Below are 22,522 nucleotides of genomic sequence, written 5' to 3'. Positions count from 1 at the left end.
TCAGGACAGACAGACAGGATAAATAAGGGATAAGGGTAGGACAGACAGATAGGACACATAGGGAAAAGTGACTATTGAAGAGAGGAAGACAAGATAAAGGTTACGAGCAGGTGACAAGTTAGGAATTAAAAGCAGCATCAAACAGGTAGGCTTTTAGCCCGGATTTGAAGGTGGCCAGGGATGGAGCTTGACGTAATGGCTCAGGAAGTCTGTTCCAGGCATAAGGTGCGGCGAGATAAAAGGAATGGAGTCTGGAGTTAGCGATGGAGGAGAAGGGTGCAATTAGGAGAGATTTGCCTAGTGAACGGAGTTCCTGGGAAGGAGTGCAGGGAGAGATGAGGGTGGAGAGGTAGTGAGGGGCAGCAGAGTGAATGCACTTATAGGTTAATAAGAGGAGCTTGAACTGTATACGGAAACGGATAGGGAGCCAGTGAAGTGACTTCAGAAGAGGGATGATATGGGCATAGCGACTTTGGCGACATATTAATTGTGCAGCAGAATTTTGAACAGATTGAAGAGGAGAGAGATGGCTGAGTGGAAAACCTGTGAGAAGCAAGTTGCAGTAGTCCAAGCGAGAGGTGATGAGAGTGTGGATGAGGGTTCTGGTAGCGTGCTCAGAAAGGAGAGGGCGAATTTTGGCAATATTATAGAGGACGAAACGACAGGTTTTAGCAATCTGTTGAATATGTGCAGAGAAGGAGAGGGAGGAGTCAAAGATGACCCCAAGGTAATGAGCAGATGAGACAGGAAGAATGAGCGTGTTGTCGACAGAAATAGAGAGTGAGTGAAGGGGAGAGGTTGGTTTAGGTGGGAAGATAAGGAGCTCAGTTTTGGACATATTGAACTTTAGGTGGCGGTGAGACATCCAGGCAGCAATGTCAGACAGGCAGGCAGATATCTTGGCCTGAATTTCTTCTGTGCCTCACATTACATTATCCACATTAAATTTCATCTGAAATTCAGACGGACAGACAGACAGTTTTCGAAGTTTCTCCTGCAGTTCCTCACAATCCACTCATGATTTAATAACTTTGAATAATTTTATGTCATCTGCAAATTTGATCACTTCATTGGTTCTTTTTCCAGATTGTTTATAAATATGTTAAATGTACTGGTACCAGCACAGATTGGAGTGGATGAGTAGCCTAATGGTTTGAGTAGTGGGCGGGGAACTGGGTTTCATTCCCACTGCAGCTCTGTGTGATCCTGAGAAAGTCACCTACCCTCCATTGCCCCAGGTACAAAAACAGATTGTGAGCTCAGTAGGCACAGAGAAAGTACCTGCATAAAATGCTGTGGTTGAATCACAAAAAGGTGGTATACCAAGTCCACATCCCTTTCTCCATTAAGAAAACTGACTATTTATCCCTACTTCTCTCTTTTGACCAGTTAACACAATAAGACATTGCCTCCCATTCTAAAACGCTATTTCCTCAGAAGGGGCTTTTTCAAATGCATTCTGAAAATTCAGACACACTACCCACCAACTGACTCAACCATCCACAGGTTTATTAACCCCTTCACAAAAATCTAACAGACTAGTAAAGCAAGACTTCCCTCTGTTACAGTTGTTTTGGCTCTCACCCATTAAGCCACGCTTATCCATTTGTTTAGTAATTTTGTTTTTCAGAATAGTCTCTCTCGGTTTTGCCTGGCACAGATTCAGGTACATCTGTCTATAGTTTCCTGGATCCCAATTGGATTCATTTTAAAAACTGGTGTTACGCTGGCTACCCTCCAATCCTTGGCTATCATAATCAATCTTGATGATACAGATTGCTAGCAATGGATTTGCAGTTTCGTATCTGAGTTCTTTCAGAACCCTAAAGTGTATACCATCATGTCCAGGGGTTTGCTATTCGTCAGCTTGCCAATCTGCTCTAGTAAATCTTTCAGGTTCACAACAATTTACTTTAGTTCTACAGAATCACCACCATCAAAGAATGTTTCTGGTGTGGATATCTTCCCAATATCCTCCTCCTTCTTCGCTGAGAACCCCATTTAGAGGGCAATTCTATAAAGGGAGCCACAGAATTAGGTGCATAGAGGGTGCCAATGTGCAGCCTATTCAATAAAGGAAAGTAGGAACCTACTTTCCATTAAACAATACTAGCCTGATCAGCAAGCACTTACACCAGTTATAAAGCTGTGTAAATGCTCACACCTATATTCCAGAGATATGTGCATAAATTCTATAAATGGCGTTTTAATAATCAGTGCCAAAAAACATAGCGTGATTTTATAAACTACGCCTAAAGTTAGGCATACTTTACAGAAAACCCCACTGCTGCTCCTTGTGATCTTGGGCAAGTCACTTAACCCTCCATTGCCTCAGGTAAAAACTTAGATTGTGAGCCCTCCTGGGACAGAGAAATATCCAGTGTACCTGAATATAACTCACCTTGAGCTACTACTGAAAAAGGTGTGAGCAAATCTAAATAATAATATGCTCATGCACCGTGCTTGCACCTAAAATGTAGGTGCACCCATTTAGGCCACCAAAACCCAAGCCTAACTGCCTGCGACTAAGTTAGACACAGGTTGGCTGTATTCTATAACAGTGCACATAGGGGTCCTTTTACAAAGACGCACTGAAAAATGGCCTGCGGTAGTGTAGGCGCGGATTTTGGGTGCGTGCCGATCCCTTTTTCAGTGCACCTGTAAAAAAGGCCTTTTTAAATTTTTTGCCAAAAATGGATGTGCAGCAAAATCAAAATTGGTGCGCATTCATTTTGAGTCTGATACCTTATCACCAGCCATTGACTTAGCGGTAAAGTCTCACGTGGTAACCGGGCGGTAATGACCTACGCGCATCTAATGCCACTTGGTGCGCGTCTGATAATAAAAATTATTTTTCAGACGCGTGTATCAGATGTGCGCCAAAAATGAAATTACTACAAGAGCCACACAGAGGCTGGGCGGTAACTCCATTTTGGTGTGCGTTGGGCGCGCATAGATGCTTACGCAGCTCAGTAAAAGGGCCTCATGACCTGCCCATTCCATGCCCCCTTTTTGGCTGTGCACATTAGAATTTACACACACCGCGTTGCAGAATACGCCTAGAACATTGTGCGTATAAATTCTAATTTAAGCCAATTAGTGCTGCTAAGTGGTTGTTAAATACCAATTATCGGCACTAAATGGCTCGTTAATCAATTAAATACTGTGCACAATTTGGCCATGCGGCCAAACTAGCACGCACAATTTATGGCACCATATATAGAATTTGAGGGATAACAGTATTCTATGGGGCTCATTTTCAAAGCACTTAGACTTACAAGGAAAGTTTGTAAGTCTAAGTGCTTGGAAAATATACCTCCACGAGTTACATGTGTGGGTTTGTGCCCTGCCCTTATTCTGCTCATGTGAACACTCATCCTCAAAATTACATGTTATTAAAGATACACATGTAATCACAGAATAGCATGTAGCAGGATTTCTGGTATTTATGTACCTACAGCAGGAGGACATGTTTGTCCACACCTGTCCTAGTTGAGATAATATTTAACCATCTCTCTGACCTCATGTGCACCTTTCTTTAAATTTGTCACCTTATTTTCTAACTCCTCTTACCTATCTATATATTCTATTTTTCATTATACCCTACACTGTTAATTAAAATGTTCTATTACATATTATGTTGCTATTGTAAGTAGTATACTATGCCATACTTTGTATTGTTATTTCAATATTTTACTGTTGTACTTGTCTATTGCTCATGTTTGATTTATTCTTACTATACACTGCTTTGAGTGAATTCCTTCAAAAGGCAATAAATACATCCTAATAAATAAATAAATAAATAAATAAAATATAGGCACACCTATGTTGGTATTCTAGCCAATTATGTGTGTATTTGACATTTAGGGCTAGATTCTATATATATGGTGTCAAAAAAATCAGCGCAGAAAAAAAGTGCTCTTCTATAAGCCACACTTAAAGTTAGGCACACTTTACAGAACAGCATTTACGCCCGGGAATCGCACCTAATTTATGCACACTCACTTGCACCAATCCGCTCCATGGATAAATCCTTCTTATCTGTTCCCTTCTCCACTACTGCCAACTCCAGACTTCGCGCCTTCTGTCTCGCTGCACCCTACGCCTGGAATAAACTTCCTGAGCCCCTACGTCTTGCCCCATCCTTGGCCACCTTTAAATCTAGACTGAAAGCCCACCTCTTTAACATTGCTTTTGACTCGTAACCACTTGTAACAACTCGCCTCCACCTACCCTCCTCTCTTCCTTCCCGTTCACATTAATTGATTTGATTTGCTTACTTTATTTATTTTTTTGTCTATTAGATTGTAAGCTCTTTGAGCAGGGACTGTCTTTCTTCTATGTTTGTGCAGCGCTGCGTATGCCTTGTAGCGCTATAGAAATGCTAAATAGTAGTAGTAGTAAAAATCAGCGCAGAAAAAAAGTGCTCTTCTATAAGTCACACTTAAAGTTAGGCACACTTTACAGAACAGCATTTACGCCCGGGAATCGCACCTAATTTATGCACACTCACTTGCACCAATTGAAATATGGTGTAAATGTACGCACCTACATTAGGTGCATATCCCCTTGTTATTATACAACAATGCATGTTAATTTCAGGAACGCCCCCATCATGCCCATGGCCCTCACAATTCTGCGCCCCCATTTTCCAATTGCGCATAAATTTTAGGCACAGATCCCACACCTAAATTTGCGCACGTAAATGCCAATGAAATCTAATTAGTGCCAATAATTGCTTGTTAAAAAGCCAATTATTGGCGCTAATTGGCTTGTTATTCAGATAACATTCACACCTTCTTTATAGAATTACCCTTCTTACCCCTTTATTATGGAATGGTCCCATCAATTAACTCACGGACTTCCTGCTTCTATTGTACCTGAAAAAGTTTTCACTATGAGTTTTTGATTCTTTTAGCCACTCTTGTTAATGTTTACATCTAACATATCTTTGCTTATGTTTTTCTCTTCTATTTTTAATCACTTAAATATGCTTTTTTAAGTTGTCCTTTTAGCTTCATTAGACTCTTTCACAATTCACCCTATAATCCTGCTGGCATTCATTTGGTCTTTCTTTGACCTTTTCTAATGCATGAAATATATATGGAGGAATGTTTGCTAAGCTCTGCTAAGCAGCTAGTGCTGGTGTTAGCATGTAGTAGCTGTTAGTACAGCCCTGTGCTTATAGCCACTGCGGTCCAAAACCAGCAACCATAGTAAAAATCTTGTGCTAGCTATTCAGTGCAGTAAGGGTGAGATCTGTATGGATCATAGGTGAAGACAGGGTGAGGCTATCGCTGAAAGCTAGAGCATGGGATGTTACTACATGATAGTAGTAACAACTGCTAATAGTGCAGCTATACTTACTGCCACCTCATGAGGCACTTTAAATGCTGCCAATCTATTGACAATCCTGTAGAATAGTTCCAACTCTGGAGCAAAACCTCTATGATCTCCCCTTCCCTGATCCAGACCTCCCCAAAGTCCCCCTCTCCTGATCAACACTTCCCCACAATAGGCTCTCCCAGATCACTCCCTCTTCAATAGGACCTCCCCAAGACCATCCCCTGAGAAATCTCTCTCAGCCAAAGACCTCCTAGTATCACACCTGTATCCTGTGGGACTTACTCAGGGGTTACCTTGATAGTTTATGTAGTCAGAGTATGAGCACTCCCCCTCCACTCCTGCTCCAAGCCACTGGGATTCAAATGGTACCTATGACCCCTAGCTGTAGTCTTGCGGTCCTACTGCTAGACTTCATCATGCTAACAGTAGTACCATGAGACTACCACTAGGGGTCAGAGGTGCCATTTTGTGTTCAAATATTTTTATTAAATTTAAAATAGTACAAGAAATAGTTCAACAGCTAATAAGAAAAGCATACAGAAGGCCTAATGACATATTCATATATCATGCTGATTGTCATTAACCTTGATATACTGATGTAGCTTTTCACATTTTTCAAGTTCTTTTCTCTATTATATTTTAGCTCCATGTTTTTATGTTTCCAAATTAAACATACTCCATTCTACCATATATTGAAATTAAGACTTGAATTGTCTTTTTAATTAGTATCAGTTTCAGCACTACTTACATTTAAAAATCAAATATAAATGAATCATCTATTAGGATATCAGCTTTTATCACAAGAGATTTCCAAATTACTATCATTAGAGCAGCGCTTAGCAATCTTTCTGTGACTGCAACCCCATTCTCATGGCCACAGAAAGTGCACAACCTCCCAGAGGCACAGATCAATAATGTGTCTATGGAAGGTCTGCCTGGGTTGCGACCCAAATGTGGCTTTTGTGACCCCATTCTGACCCATAGTTTGGGAAGCTCTGCTTTAGAGATATAGCCAAATCAAAATATAAAGCTGAAGTAATTCTTCTCCAAATTTCAGACCAGAATATCTGTATATGTGGACAATAATACATCATATTGGATATGGTGACTATTTCTTATTTTCAGGACCAACACAGATTATTATTAGTATTACACTTAACTAATTTAACTGGGGCCCACGGAGTCTAAGGATATAGCAAAAAAATCATAATTGTGTCATTAAAACTTGAAAGAGAAATTATTGAGCCTTTAGTCCAGAAATGTCTCTCAATAATTTATTTAGAAACGGAGTCTGTAGCTCTTTTCCTCGATTTTTTCTGCACCCTTAGGTCTTTTTTGAACTCTAGATCTAAGTGTTTTATACAACTTGAAACTATTTCGGGAAGAATAAATTATCCTTAGAGTAGCATCTTCTAAGAGACATTCATCAGAGATTTCACTTAAATCTTGCACCTGCTTAATGGCATGTTGTAATTGCAACCAGGCAAAACAATGAGTTTGTGAAAGACTGAATTCTCGTGGAAGCATCTGAAATGTTTTAAAATGTTTCATCGGTACCATTTTGAACCCTAGAGGTTCCAGGGCTGGAATATTGTGGTGCCATTCCACCATGGTCCATTAGACTACTAATAGTGAGTAAATCCCAGGGAGAAGAGGGACATTGGTGAGTGAAGGGGGGGCTTTCAACTTGGGGGTTCAGGTGGCAGGCTAATCTTAGGGACAAATTTGTAGGGGGGGGTGATGATTAGGGGGGATTGGATCATGACAGAATGTTTGGGGACGGGGTGGAGCATCAGAGGAGTATAACGTGTGTCTGCGCACTTAAACATGCCCCATTGTCTGTGCTTCCAAAACAGAAACACAGAAAAATATAGGCAGATAAAGACCACATGGCCTATCTAGTCTGCCCATCTGTGCCATCTACTCTCCCCTTCACTCCCTTAGAGATCCTATGTACTTGTCCCAAGCTTTATTAAATTCACAGCCACTTTTCGTCTCCACTACTTCCACCGGGACACCATTCCATGAATTCACCACCCTTTCCATGAAGTAGAATTTCCTCAGGTTTCTTCTGAGTCTAGCCATTAGGAGTGTTCTAATGGTTAGTGCAATGGGTTAAGGACCTGGAGACAGGGGTTTAGATTCCTACTGCTGCCTAATGGTCAGCAGTGGGTTGAGATTCTGGGGAACCAGGTTAAATTCCCTCTGTGGCTCCATGTGATCCTGGGCACATCACTTAGCCCTCCATTGCCCCAGGTACAATATACCGTTTATGCAATGGAGGTATTTAAACATCTCTATCATATCTCTCCTCTCCCGCTTTTCTTCCAGATCAAAAGAGAGTTACGAGACCTCAAGAAATTTAAAGGTGTTTTATGGTATCTGGGTGTGGATGAAGATTTTGTGCAGCACTCGATGAACTGTGTACTGGACTGTAATTTTCAAGTAATTTTCAAGCTTTAGTACTAACTTTTGAATGTGATGGCTATTATGTATTGACGGCTTGTTGAGCTTTGGGAATTTGGCGAGTTTTGACTTTTGAATGAACTTTAAGAACTTTTCCGGCAGTGGCAGAAGGATGCTGTGAAGAAGAATTACATTAACATATGGACATTTCAGAAGGACATAATTGCTGCATGGAGCAAGTGTAGTTTTGAAATGTTATTTGTTTGAGATTATATTGTAAAATAAAGGTTGTATGTTTTTAAACAGTGAGAGTTATTGGATGAATGTATGATTACATGTTATATTGATGAATTAATCATTAGATTTCTTTTGTTTTATGATTTTTTGACTAAATATTGAATATATAGCCCTGTTTGTACACTTAAAAATATATATTGAGATCTTTAAGTCTGTCCCCATATATTTCATGATGAAGACCACTGACCGTTTTAGTAGCTGCCCTCCGGACCAACTCTATCCTGTTTATATCTTTTTGAAGGTGCCGTCTCCAGAATTGTACACAATATTTAAAATGAGGTCTCACAGAGGCATCACCACCTCCTTCCTATTGGACATTCCTCGCCCTATGCACGTAAGCATCCTTCTAGCTTTCATCCTCACCTTTTCTACCTGTTTGGCCACCTTAAGATCATCACATACGATCACGCCCAAGTCCCGCTCCTCTTTCAAGCGCAACATGAGGAAGGGATAACTGTGTCATAAATATTGACACAAAAATGCTTTTCATAGAAATAATGATAAATACTGTACAGCTACTTTCAGCCCAGAGACTGGGTAAGGATCTCAAGCCTATTGAAATGGCTGGGAAATGTTTGCAGGGAAGAAGTGCCCATGACAATACAAGTAAATTGGCCTCACACTGAAGCAGACTAAAGGGTTAAATCTACACTTACGAGTACTTTCAATCATTTGAACTTAGATGGCACTCAAAATGCTGGAACAAGTTAACTATTGACTACAATCACAGAAGAGCTGCTGTTCATTGCAGAATCATGCTTGAATAATCTGTATGACTCACTGTCTCATAATTTTCAGAAACAGCTAGAATTTCAGTGTTTAGTTTTTAGGACTATTGCCCTTGCACATCACCATGCTAGTCTCCTGGCAAACAGAGCCTGACATTCTAAGCATTTCTCATATAGACAAAAATGTGGAAAACCTGTTAGTACATCAGGCCTGTGGTATTGTACATAGCCAAAGGCTAGTAACTGTGCTTGACACAAAGGGGTACAACATTTCCTGCCATAATACGCAAGTCATAGACCTTACTGAGTGAAGCACAATTAAGTTTTCGATACATCATATATACTATGAAAAAGCACATGGTGAAATGAATCATGTCAGATGAACGTCCCCTGAGACGACACAAGAAAAGTTAATCATATATATAAAAATGTTTAAATGATTTATCATTGAAAAGGTGGAACTGAAGTAACAACACTTTCATATTAAAAGACCAGTGAGAAATATGGTGCTTAAATCTCGACGAGGTTGACCTATGCTCACCAAGTGTTACTTCTGAGGTCTTTTCAGAAACATACAACTAGTTCTGTTTGACTATTTCCAGTATTGTTGTTGTATGAAGTGTATATTTAATGTATGTATTGCTTTTATAAAATGCTGTTATAGCTGTATTTTTTAAATCTCTTTTCTTTGTTTCTCTCAGGGGCAGTATCTCCAAATAGGTTAGTTGCGCGTGTACTGTGCTAATAATGAATCTCACTCCTAAGCCAGGTGTTTTGCTTTTTCTGTTTTTGCTGGTCAAGAATAAAGTTGATACTCCAAACATTTTGATTGCCTGCCTATGAACTGTGAAGTTGGTTAGATTCTGAATTTAAATTTTTTTATATATGTTTTTGTTTTGTATGTTTTATGTATTTTTATGTGTGTATATTTTACCTCACCCTGGATAAGGGTGGATTATAAATAATAAAATCTAAATCTAAATATCATCTCAGTCTCTCAAATTTGCTGTTAATACTTGTTTTAGCACTTGCATTGCGTCAAAAAGAGTCTCCTCCTGTAGTTCATAGGATGTAGTATCTACAGGGAGAATATCTATAAGTGCCAGCTCTGTGGGTGCCTGGACACCCCCAATATTTTCTGATATGCTTTATTAAATTTGGAGCAGAAATCTCCATGCTAACCAATGGGCTGGAGAAGGAGGAGAAGGAGGAAGAGGAGGAACCTATTGCAGCCTATTTTCTGGCTGTGTTTGACTGATGGGCTTTAGGAGGAGAAGGGAGCTGTAGTAACCAAGGGTAGAGGCACCTCTGGCCTGCAGCTGCCAATGGAGAGGATACAGCTGGAAATTTGTTTGAGATTCAAGTACCTCCACTGGTTTATTTTGACCATCAAAGTGATTTAATGGAGAGAAAAGAGCAATAGGCAGACATTTAGAAAAGGAAAGGAAACTGAGTCACATAACTTTATTGGCATGATAATTTTACATGTGTTGTCAAAGTAACACATTTAGCAATTAATAAAAAGACAGAAGTACTGTGAAAGGAATAGAGAGGCTAGGAAGGAGTGAAATGGATTGAAAAGATTTACTGGCTAGGAGGGAGAACTCTGCTGTGAAGGACTGGAGATGGCAGAATGGAGCTGTAAGAGGAAGAGAGGCAGTGTGATGGGGACAAACTCTGAGAACAGAAATAGGAGGAAGGAGTAAGTGAACTGAAAGAGGTAACTGCCTAGGAGAGAGAATTATGCTCTGAAAGGCTAGAAGAAGCAGAAGGGATATAAGTGGGAGATGTGCTGGGAGTGGAGCTGTGATGAGAGGAATAGGTAAAGGAGACTGAAAGGGGTTACTGACAGGGAGAGAGAATTCTACCGTGAAAGGCTTGAAAAAGCAGAAAGTTGTTGTAAGGGGAAGAGAGGCTGGGCAATGGGAACAGAGGCTGGGAGTGCAGCTGTGTGAGTAGAGAAGAACCAGCCTTAGAGTGAGAGGAGATCTGATAGAGCATGGGCTGTGAAGAGGAGGGGAGCTGGGAGAAGACGACGATCTGTGAGAGAGAAAGAAGAGCAGGCAGAGGGTACACAAACTGCAGAGGAAAGAGTAGCTGAAAGAAATGGAGTATAGCTACAGTGGTGGAAATAAGTATTTGATCCCTTGCTGATTTTGTAAGTTTGCCCACTGACAAAGACATGAGCAGCCCATAATTGAAGGGTAGGTTATTGGTAACAGTGAGAGATAGCACATCACAAATTAAATCCGGAAAATCACATTGTGGAAAGTATATGAATTTATTTGCATTCTGCAGAGGGAAATAAGTATTTGATCCCCCACCAACCAGTAAGAGATCTGGCCCCTACAGACCAGGTAGATGCTCCAAATCAACTCGTTACCTGCATGACAGACAGCTGTCGGCAATGGTCACCTGTATGAAAGACACCTGTCCACAGACTCAGTGAATCAGTCAGACTCTAACCTCTACAAAATGGCCAAGAGCAAGGAGCTGTCTAAGGATGTCAGGGACAAGATCATACACCTGCACAAGGCTGGAATGGGCTACAAAACCATCAGTAAGACGCTGGGCGAGAAGGAGACAACTGTTGGTGCCATAGTAAGAAAATGGAAGAAGTACAAAATGACTGTCAATCGACAAAGATCTGGGGCTCCACGCAAAATCTCACCTCGTGGGGTATCCTTGATCATGAGGAAGGTTAGAAATCAGCCTACAACTACAAGGGGGGAACTTGTCAATGATCTCAAGGCAGCTGGGACCAATGTCACCACGAAAACCATTGGTAACACATTACGACATAACGGATTGCAATCCTGCAGTGCCCGCAAGGTCCCCCTGCTCCGGAAGGCACATGTGACGGCCCGTCTGAAGTTTGCCAGTGAACACCTGGATGATGCCGAGAGTGATTGGGAGAAGGTGCTGTGGTCAGATGAGACAAAAATTGAGCTCTTTGGCATGAACTCAACTCGCCGTGTTTGGAGGAAGAGAAATGCTGCCTATGACCCAAAGAACACCGTCCCCACTGTCAAGCATGGAGGTGGAAATGTTATGTTTTGGGGGTGTTTCTCTGCTAAGGGCACAGGACTACTTCACCGCATCAATGGGAGAATGGATGGGGCCATGTACCGTACAATTCTGAGTGACAACCTCCTTCCCTCCGCCAGGGCCTTAAAAATGGGTCGTGGCTGGGTCTTCCAGCACGACAATGACCCAAAACATACAGCCAAGGCAACAAAGGAGTGGCTCAGGAAGAAGCACATTAGGGTCATGGAGTGGCCTAGCCAGTCACCAGACCTTAATCCCATTGAAAACTTATGGAGGGAGCTGAAGCTGCGAGTTGCCAAGCGACAGCCCAGAACTCTTAATGATTTAGAGATGATCTGCAAAGAGGAGTGGACCAAAATTCCTCCTGACATGTGTGCAAACCTCATCATCAACTACAGAAGACGTCTGACCGCTGTGCTTGCCAACAAGGGTTTTGCCACCAAGTATTAGGTCTTGTTTGCCAGAGGGATTAAATACTTATTTCCCTCTGCAGAATGCAAATAAATTCATATACTTTCCACAATGTGATTTTCCGGATTTAATTTGTGATGTGCTATCTCTCACTGTTACCAATAACCTACCCTTCAATTATGGGCTGCTCATGTCTTTGTCAGTGGGCAAACTTACAAAATCAGCAAGGGATCAAATACTTATTTCCACCACTGTATGTGGGATTAAGAAAAGAGGGGCTGAGAGAAAGGTGAGAGGAAAGGGGTCATGATGAAGAGAAAAGACACGAAGATGAGAAAAGGGCGAGAGGTGGCATGAGCGGGTGAGACAAGAAGGCAGTGGGATGATAAAAGGTAGAGAAACAAGCTATGGAAAAACAAACTTATGGAGTCAAGAAGAAATGAGAAGAAAACTGCAAAAGGAATGTGAAGGCAGAGAGGAAGCATATGAGATGGCCAAGAATAAGAAAGAGGATACAAGACAAGCAACAGACACAAAAGAATAGATTTCTAGGCTAACAGGGCTTGCCAAGGGTGGGGAATAGCGCTAAAAACGCCAGTGTGCCTGAGTAAAAGACGCCCTCATTGTCTTGACCTGAGGAAGGGTGTTTTAGTTTCCTAAAGTTAGCAAAAAAAATGTATCAGGTTAGGCTGATAAAACAGTACCACTTTTTTTGTCTGTTTTTATTTATTAATCTTTATTTTTTTGTAGAGTAGTTGTTTGACACTGACATTTCTAAAAATCATGCCATTCTTGTGTTTTTCTCTTTTATCATGATGTACAGTTATCTTCAATTAAGGGGCCCTTTTATGAAAGTAGGGCAACCGCGCGGGTAGCGTGTGCTAAAACAGCACTACCAGGTGCCTGGCAGTAGTTTTGATATTGGCGCTTGCTGTTTCCCGCAGTACAAAATAATTTTCTATTTTCTACCATGGGTGCGCTCCCGGTGGTAATCAGCACTGCAGCCACATAGGTGTGTGCTGCCCAATTACCGCTAGGTTAGCGCGTGAGCCCTTACACCTACTAAATAGGAAGTGGTAATGGCTCATACGGCAAATGGCCAGACACTAATTTTGAACTTAGCACCTGGCCATTATTGCTGCAAATGGAAAATTGGCTTTGTTGCAGCCGCGCTAAGGGGTGGCAGGAGCGCGTAGGAAAAACATGCACTATAGCTACCGCTGGCCACCTTTTAGAGTGCCTTTGCAAAAGGGGCCCGAAGCTTTTCATCAGTTGCTTTTATTTGAAACAACATGGAGTATTTTATTGTACTAATGAATTTCTATTCCACTCTTAACCCAAGGCACAAGGCGGATTTCATTCAACAATAACTTTTCACAAAAGAAAGAATTTACACAAAATCAATAATAAAATTGCCTATTTGACCTAATACAGTATCATCCCTGTCTTACAGACATCACTGAATCATATAATTCAATTAGATTCTATTAGAATCTTTGCTTAGTAAACAAGTAGGTTTTAAGAACCTTTCTAAATAAGATATAAGGTGTAATATGCTGAAGTTGAGTCGGGATACTATTTCATATGTTAACACTGAAAAATAAAAGAACACACCCAGACTGATTTACAATTTATATTTTTCATGGGAAGAATATTCAATGATAACCTTTCCCTACTCCTCCCGTTAAATCCATTTCCAGACAATGTTAAAAACTGAGCTATTATCTCAGGATTTAGCTCGTATTCTATATCCCTGCACATATTTGTTCAGAATGCCCACGGCCCACCCATTCCATGCCCATGGCCACACCTCCTTTTTTGCAGGGAGCATTAGAATTTATGCACACCATGTTACAGAATACGCTCAGTGAGTTGCGTGTGGAAATTCTACTTATTGCCAATCAGTGCTGATGATTGCTTGTTAACATCAGCACTGTTTAGTTTGTTATGCGTATTGTTATGGAATACGCTGCAAATTCCATGCGAAAATCTTGGTGCGCTATATAGAATCTGGGAGATAGGACTGGATTCAGTAAATAGCGCTCAAAATTTGACGCTGAACAGTATTCTATAAAGGGTGTTCTGGGATTGCTACCCTTTATAGAATAGCGTGCAGTGGCAGAATCCACGCTCAACTTTGGGTGTGCGGATTTACACTAGCTGAAACCAGGTGTAAATCTCGGCATGCAATCTGGGTGCTGATTGCACTATACTGTAACACTGTGTGCATCTTAAGGGAACACCCCAACCCACCCATGTCCGTCCCACCATTACGACCGCTTTGAAGATCCACAGGGAAACACTTTATAAATAGATGTGTAAGCGTGTTTTCATGCAGACCTGACATTTCTGCTTCGTTTTGGTGCCTTGCATTAGTTAGAATGATTTTCCATGCTGAAAACTCAGCATGGAAGTAGCGCCTAACATTAGACGCCATATATAGAATTCCCCTGATAAAGTAGTTAACACGCATTTGAAAAAATTAATGCATAGTAAATATTGTTAATGCACATTAAATATCTCATTAAACACTTACCTCCTAATTCTATATAGTGCACAAAAGTTAGGCACCAATTTGGTGTATAACTTTTGGGGCTTGAACGGATGTTAAACACCAAAACGGGGGTAAATGGAAGTTACGCGATGCTATTCTATGAGGTAGCACTAAATGCTTTACTGTGTAACTGCAGGAGGGTGTACACATGGGTGAGACATGGACAGGTCATGGGCAGAGTGCACACACACAAACCGTATAGAATACTGTAACTAGCTCATGTGACTGCCAACATTTACACCTTCCTTTTACAGGGAGTAACTGAAGGCATCTAAATACTGGTGAGCAAATGCTCACTTGTACTCTTTTTCTATAATAGAATCTGAGCGCCCCTACGATCTTAGTGTACAGATTTTTGGTGTCTAACTTTTAGCACCCTTTACAGAATTGTTCCACTAATGCCCAGTTCATGTAAATGGCGGGAAAGAGATGCAAAAGAGGCAGGAAAAGGGCGAAGACTGTGGTGACGATGCAGCTTGTTTTACCATAAGCCAGGTTTAATGATAAGGCACCTCCAGAGCAGTAACTATTTACTTCCATGTTAACAGGTGCTACATTACTGTACTTTGGAGGAGTGGTCTAGTGGTTAGTGCAGTGGACTTTGATCCTGGGGAACTGAGTTCAATTCCCACTGCAGCTCCTTGTGACTCTGGGCAAGTCACTTAACCCTCCATTGCCCCTGGTACAAAATAAGTACCTGAATATATGTAAACCACTTTGAATGTAGTTGCAAAAACCTCAGAAAGGTGGTATATCAAGTCCCTCCCCCCCCCCCCCCCCCCCCCCCCCCCCATGTACCACCACACCCCATTTACCTGTAAAACATTACTGTGGAACTTTTTGCCAGCAACACGTTAAATTTCGCTATTAATGCATTTTACAGCTCAAACTATGCCCCAGGAACACCTATAAGCAGATTGTGTAAAAGTGTACATACTCTTGGCTGCATTCATCTTCAGGAGGCAAGTTTCTCTGCTTAACCATTTCCCTTGACAAGGCGGATTGAGAAAACCACCTGTGCATCTGCATCACTGTCCTAGAGCTAGAAAGTCATTTTGGTATGTTTGATTTGTCATCTTGCAGTATCATTTATGTCAACATGGATGAGCAGTATCAGATAATAGTAAGTTTGATGAGTCTCAGCAAACTCTCTGTAATGGCTCAGTCTTGGCACTAGGCAAACAGCACACCTCCCAGGACATTATGTCTGGTCAGCAAATGGATGCATTTGCACCCCTTAGAAAGGAGTCCTCAGCCATAACTATCCTTGGCTTCCTAGTGGTTGCTGTTCATCCATAGTTCCTGTATAATTTGGCATAACACCTTCACTCTGCTCCGATACTATCCACATAGTGCTGGAATGTTTAAAGGGAATTTTCAGTGACATCGTCCACATTGTGCCTCTGAAAAGTCATGCCTAGGGGACAAATACATACTTAGTGGCAGCTGCTAAATGTAGGACCCTTTGAATTTTGGCCTGCCAAATTATTTGAGCCATCTTAAATGAAATTGTATATCTAAATGCAGGCTATTTCGAATTTTGGATTTGGATTTTGTTTTTCAAAAAGGAAGTGTACTTTATGAATGGAGTTCAGCTCTAACCCCCAAGTTCTGGAAAGTTGGGTGCCCCACTTTACGCTTAGCATGCAAAGTTGCATGTGCAGTTTTTAGAATAACATAAGACCTCTTTTACTAACCATGCTAGTGATTCCCATGTGGCAAATGCGATGCAGCCCATTCAAAATGAATGGGCTTTGACGCATTTGCTGCTCCGGAAATCACTAGCACGGTTTAGTAAAAGTGGTTCTTAATTCTTTAATGAGATGCTAATAGCTTTAACAAATAACAATTGGCAATTATTGGTGTTAATTGGTACCAGATGGTTCTAATTGGCAGTTAGGCACGTAACTGACCGTAGTTGATATTCTATAAACTAGGCATGCAATTTCCATAGTGCGCAACTGCAAGGAGGCCTGGACCTGGGAGGGGCCTGGGTGAGTCAGGGACATGCCTAGGAGTTATGTGTGTAGGTTATACACAGTGCCCAGAACAAACCCCAAATAATCATACTGCAGCAGAAACTTCTGCCTGAAATTTGAGACATTTCTGAGTTCTATTTTTCAACAGGATGGAGCTCCAGCACATCAAGCTTGCAAAACAGTTGAGCTCTTAATTAATGAAACCCCAGAATTCATGAAGCCAACAGCTCATAAGAACAGCCATAATAGGTCAGACCAATGGTCCATCGAGCCCAGTATCCTGTTTCCACGTCACAAGTACCTGGCAGAAACCCAATTAGCAGCACCATTCCACATTACCAATCTCGGGACAAGCAGTGGCTTCCCCCATGTCCATCTCAATAACAGACTATGGACGTTTCCTCCAGGAACTTGTCCAAACCTTTTTCAAACCCAGATATGCTAACCGCTGTTATCACACCCATTCCATATCACTCAAGATTTTGTAGACCTCGATACATATTGTGGTCTTTGGCTGTACTAGGGATGCCAAGGGCAGCAAAGACCTTTTTTTCCTCTGTTAATATATTGCTTAGAAAAACATTTGTTCTGTTCAAAATGCAGATAAACTTTGAAGTGCTCAAGTATGTTTTGGTTATCTATCCTTTGTCAGCTATTCCTCTTTTTTGTAATTTTCTCCCTGTCCTACATCTTCCCTTTACCTTCTCCTCCACATTTCCCACAATGTCTCCTGTGGCAGAAGCCACGTCTCTCCCATATGTCATCTTCAAAGAAACCTAGCCTCACCATATCCCTCTTCTTGAAGCCAGGGAGAGAAATCTACCAGCCCTGATGCTAGGAAGACAGCTGACATTAGTGTTTGCCTGGGTTGATTTGGCTCCAATGATTACCTCAGCGGGTACAATGAGAAAATAGGCTAGATCCTTCCTACCCCTGCTATCCAATCTGAGGGTATCTGTATTTCAACATTAGGTCTCTGATCACTGTAACTTTGAGGCCTGCTGGCTGACTATGAATGACAGTTTCATAATTTTCAGCTTTTATTTGCTCAGTTCACCAGTTGAAACCATTTTCTTTATACATGCCTTTTATTTTATTTACTTACATCCTACTATTTCAATCAACTGTGAGTTGTGTACGTCCATAGTACAAGACAAAAGTAAAATACTAAGTTATAGATAAGATTTTTATGTGGCTAATGTCATTACAGAATCAGCTGACATCATTATATCTTTACATTCAAATGACAACAGTAACATAAAGAATACATTTGGAGCTTCTTCCCCAGTGCTGTAACCCAGTTTACAAAAGGTTTTGTTAACCAGTAGAGGGAATAGAGCTTACATGAAAGTCACAGAGTAAACACACAATCCCCCAAATTCTAGATATTGCACCTAAATTTCTGCGTGGAAATGGAAGCGTATTCTACAACAATGCATATAACTTAATTGGTTAACTAGCCAATCAGTGTGTTAATTGGATGTTAACAAGCAATTATCAGCACTAATTGGCATTAAGATTTATGTTCACAACTCGCTAAGCGCATTCTGTAACATGGTAGTATGAACTAAATCGCATAGTTGAAAAGGGGGCATGGCCATGGGCGGGGCATGGGCATTTCTAAAATCTATGCGTGTTCTTATAGAATACATCTGCTCTGCGCCTAATTTAAGCATCTGGATTTATGCCAAGTAAAGCATGACCTAAATGGACTCAAACAAATTTGGTCACATGGAGAGGCGCTCGGCATATTCTATATACCGCATGGAAATTTAAACTGATTCTATAAAATTTAGGCTTAAGTATTTTAGAGACTACGCCTAGTCGTATTTTTATACTGCGTGGATTTTTCAGGCGCCATATGTAGAATCTAGCCCAAAGCCCATCTGAAGGACATAGTTCTATATTACTTCCCCAACCAATTGGACATTTTATGATGGATGTAATTTTTGCAGTACTTGTCCGGGCTGTTGCAAATGCTTGAATTTGGTTATACAAAAGATGGATTTTGTCACATTTGTTAATGTTTTGTTACTTCTCTGTGTGTGTTAAAAATATAATCAAATCTAATCTAAAATTATTGGTAGTTGATAAGCTAGCCTTGTTTATGAAGTTTTCTGTACAATATCAGCTTCCTTGTCCCTTATTATTCATGGGCTTGTGTTCTGGTTGGCATTTTGTCTTTTATAGAGATTTGAAAGTCACAAGCTTGCCAGCAATTTAGTCTTTTCAGCTTGACTTTAGAATACATGTGAAGAAGCTCCATTTTCACTTTGTTGTGCTTCCTTAAAAGCCATATTTAAAATCTTCCATCTCAGTCCTGAAGGCTCTGTGTTTAAGTTTTGGCAGGCGTACTGAGGAGACTTCTCATTGTAGTCTGGAAGCCAGGGTCAGCCAGACGTTTCTAAATATACAGTATAAATAGATTTATCAGAGGCCACAGTCCTGCTTCCCAAGAAAGCATGTCAAGGGGTAGTGTTGAAATATGGGTGGAACTGTGATGCTCCTAAGTCCCATTGTTAATTGTTCTGAGTTGAATCAGGGTTTTTTTTTAATTCAGTAAATCACCTCTTTATAAAAACCTTGGCTTTATGATTTGGACATGTTTCTTGACTGAACTTTCATTCAATCTCTAGTTTAAAGTAGCACATCATCATTTGGCTATGATGAAATGCTCTCACAATGCTAAATTATGGGGAGAAGAAAACCTAGCAGTTAAGTTCTATATAATCTGTAAACTAGATCCAGGTGCCATACTCCCAGATATTCTCTGAACTCCTATGCAGTTTAATCAACCATTGGCCTATCCAGTAGGCCCTGAAATGGCCTGAGTTCCACCGGGAATGGAGTTCTTGTGCATGTAATTGTTACAGAACACTAGGGCCTTGATTCGGAACAAAATGTTTCTTTTTAGTAGTTTTCTTTTTGAAAGAGTGACTCTTTAGTACTATATTTTTAGTACTGCGTACTCTTAGAGAAACATTTGAACATCTTGAAGTGAAAATGTTAGAAAGATGGCCATCTATGGTGCAAATCCTTACACTGGGGATCTATTACTAAAGCTTAGCTCAAGTTATCTGCAGCAGGGCCATTTTTATTCATATGGGCCCTGCTGCAGATAACTTGAGCTAAGCTTTAGTAAAAGACCTCCACTATGAGATACTCCTATCTGAACAGAAAATCTGTGCTATAACTGTATATTACAGGAGCACTGCAAATAAGAGACTGAAGGCTAGATACATTTCAGAAGTGCATGAAACCAAAATAAAGCTGACACTGGAGTTCAATTATGAAACTGATTTCCACTGTACAACCCCCCCCCCCCCCCCCTCCAAAAATATCTAAAAATCTCACCTGGGCAGAAAGCATTACTGGAGAGGACACTCATAATCTTGGAGATACAGAAGGTTTGTTGTTTTACGGTGATGATTGCTAGTTAGGTTAGGGTATGCTTGCGTTAGAATCTGAAAAGAGCCCCAGCTCAAGCCTCTTAGCTAAAGGATTGCTGTAGTTCTTGAGGCAAGATTGCACAATTGTGTGGACTATAGAGAACAAAACTTAGCAGCAGTAAATGAAGGCTCAGCTTTGAACTCTATCATATCACCAACATGCTAGCTTCTATAGAGATGGAATGAGATTCAGCTGCACTTGAAGACCAGAAGGACAAAGGGTAGTAGAAAAACCTTTCTACTACAATTCAAAAGTAGAATGTCTTACAATTGTACATATATCATGCATTTAACCTAGGATTGTCAACTAGCCAGTTTTCAACCGGCCTGGCCAGTTTTCCAAAGGCCAGGTTGGCTGCTGGCAGACTCTTAAAACTGGCAACAGAAAAGCCAACTTTTTGCCATTTCAGTCTTCCTGCACCCACGGTCTGGCAACTCCTGTCCACTTGGAATCATAGATCACTTTGGCCAGCACATCTTTCTCTCATCTGGCCTCTGCATGAAACATTACTGGTTGGGGCTGAAGGCTGGACTGATCTCCTAAACCAAGCCAAAAATTCCCCCACTCATGTAGCTGGCAATCATGTGCCCTTGTTAATAAGTGAAGGATGGCCTTGGGATCTGCAGTGCACGTTGAAAGCTAAGTGCTGTTTTTTTGCTGTGCTATTGGACATTAGTTATTAAACACATAAGATTCATAAGTTTGATGCAAGCATTGTGAAGAAAGTTGAGAATTGAAAACGAAATGAAATTAAAAAGACTATTGGGAGGTTTTTGCCGATGATTGGTCTGAGCCAGTAGGCAGCTGTGGTACTCATGTCAGAGTGACTGAGTGGAATGGACAATGCTTAGTTTCCACAGCATGAACCTATGATTGCTGAAGCTTTTTTCCTCCCTTTTGGAAAAATATTAATACATGAGATGGGATTAATATGGAGCTGGGAAGGCAGTAGAACTAGAGGGCACGATACGAGATTGAAAAAAAATGTCAGGAAGTATTTTTTCACGGAGAGAGTGGTGGATGCTTGGAATGCTCTCCCACAGGAGGTGGTGGAGAGGAAAACAGTAACGGAATTTAAACATGCGTGGGATAAACATAAAGGAATCTGTTCCGAGGGAATGGACCCTCAGAAGCTTAGCTGAGATTGGGTGGCGGAGCCGGTGGTGGGAGGCGGGGCTGGTGGTTGGGAGGCGAGGATATTGCTGGGCAGACTTATACGGTCTGTCCCAGAGCCGGTGGTGGGGAGGCAGGGATAGTGCTGGGCAGACTTATACGGTCTGTGCCCTGAAAATGACAGATACAAATCAAGGTAAGGTATACACAAAAAGTAGCACATATGAGTTTATCTTGTTGGGCAGACTGGATGGACCATGCAGGTCTTTTTCTGCCGTCATCTACTATGTTACCTCGTATTTAAAAAAATGGTGCACTATGATATTGAAGTGAAAAGAATTGAATAGTGTAACTGAGAGAATTTCTATATGTTAACTTGGTGTCCACAAGGTTTTTTGTTTGAAGTTGAGCTTTGCTGGTGGAACCATTCAAAGTTTTTTTTGTCTTTGGTACAGTACATGCTCAATAAAAATAAACATGCTGTGTTAGTGTACCTTGTTTATTTCCACCGTTTCACCATATTTTGTACTAACACAAGAAAAATGCATTGTGCACCTTGCCAGCAGGTTTCATTTTGTCATTGCACAATGTATTTCAGCATAATATAGAGCTCATTTTCAAAAGAAAAAAACATCCAAAAAGTGGTATAAATCTGCATGTGGACCCTTTTCTCACAAAAACGTCCAGATTGGTATTTTCAAAACCAATTTTTCGACGTTTTACTATGAAGTCCATCAGAATTGTATTCAAATCACAAAGGGGTGTGTCAGGGGCAGTTTTTCTGCCATAACAGAACAAAACAAAAACATCCAGGGCTATAAGTTGGACGTTTTGGTCTAGACCTGTTTTATTAGCGAATAAGCCACACAGACGACTACTGCAGGAATAAAGGAATGACCTCCCCTCACTTCTTCAGTGGTCACTGACCCTGTACCACCCTGCAAAGATGGAAATCAAACAGTATATACCAGCCTCTATGACAGCTTCAGATGTTATAGCCAGTCCTATTAGAGCAACTTGCAGGTTCCTGGAATAGCCTAGTGGTGGGCGCAGTGCATTGTAGAGAAGGTGACCCAGACCCATAATCCATTCCTATTACACTTGTGGTGGAAAGTGTCAACCCCCCCAAAAAACCTCCAAAACCTACTGTACCTAAATATAGGTGACACCTGCAGCCATAAGGGCTATTG

General features: G+C 41.0%; 1 protein-coding gene across 1 annotated transcript in view; it reads right to left on the bottom strand.

The window, feature by feature from the left end:
- Window positions 1-22,522, bottom strand: part of NRP1 (neuropilin 1) — a 323,789-nt gene that overhangs the window by 182,054 nt on the left and 119,213 nt on the right. The window lies entirely within an intron of this gene.

This window comes from Microcaecilia unicolor, chromosome 1, assembly GCF_901765095.1.
Source record: "Microcaecilia unicolor chromosome 1, aMicUni1.1, whole genome shotgun sequence".
Classification (NCBI taxonomy): domain Eukaryota; kingdom Metazoa; phylum Chordata; class Amphibia; order Gymnophiona; family Siphonopidae; genus Microcaecilia; species Microcaecilia unicolor.
This window is presented reverse-complemented; position numbering and strand designations above follow the sequence as displayed.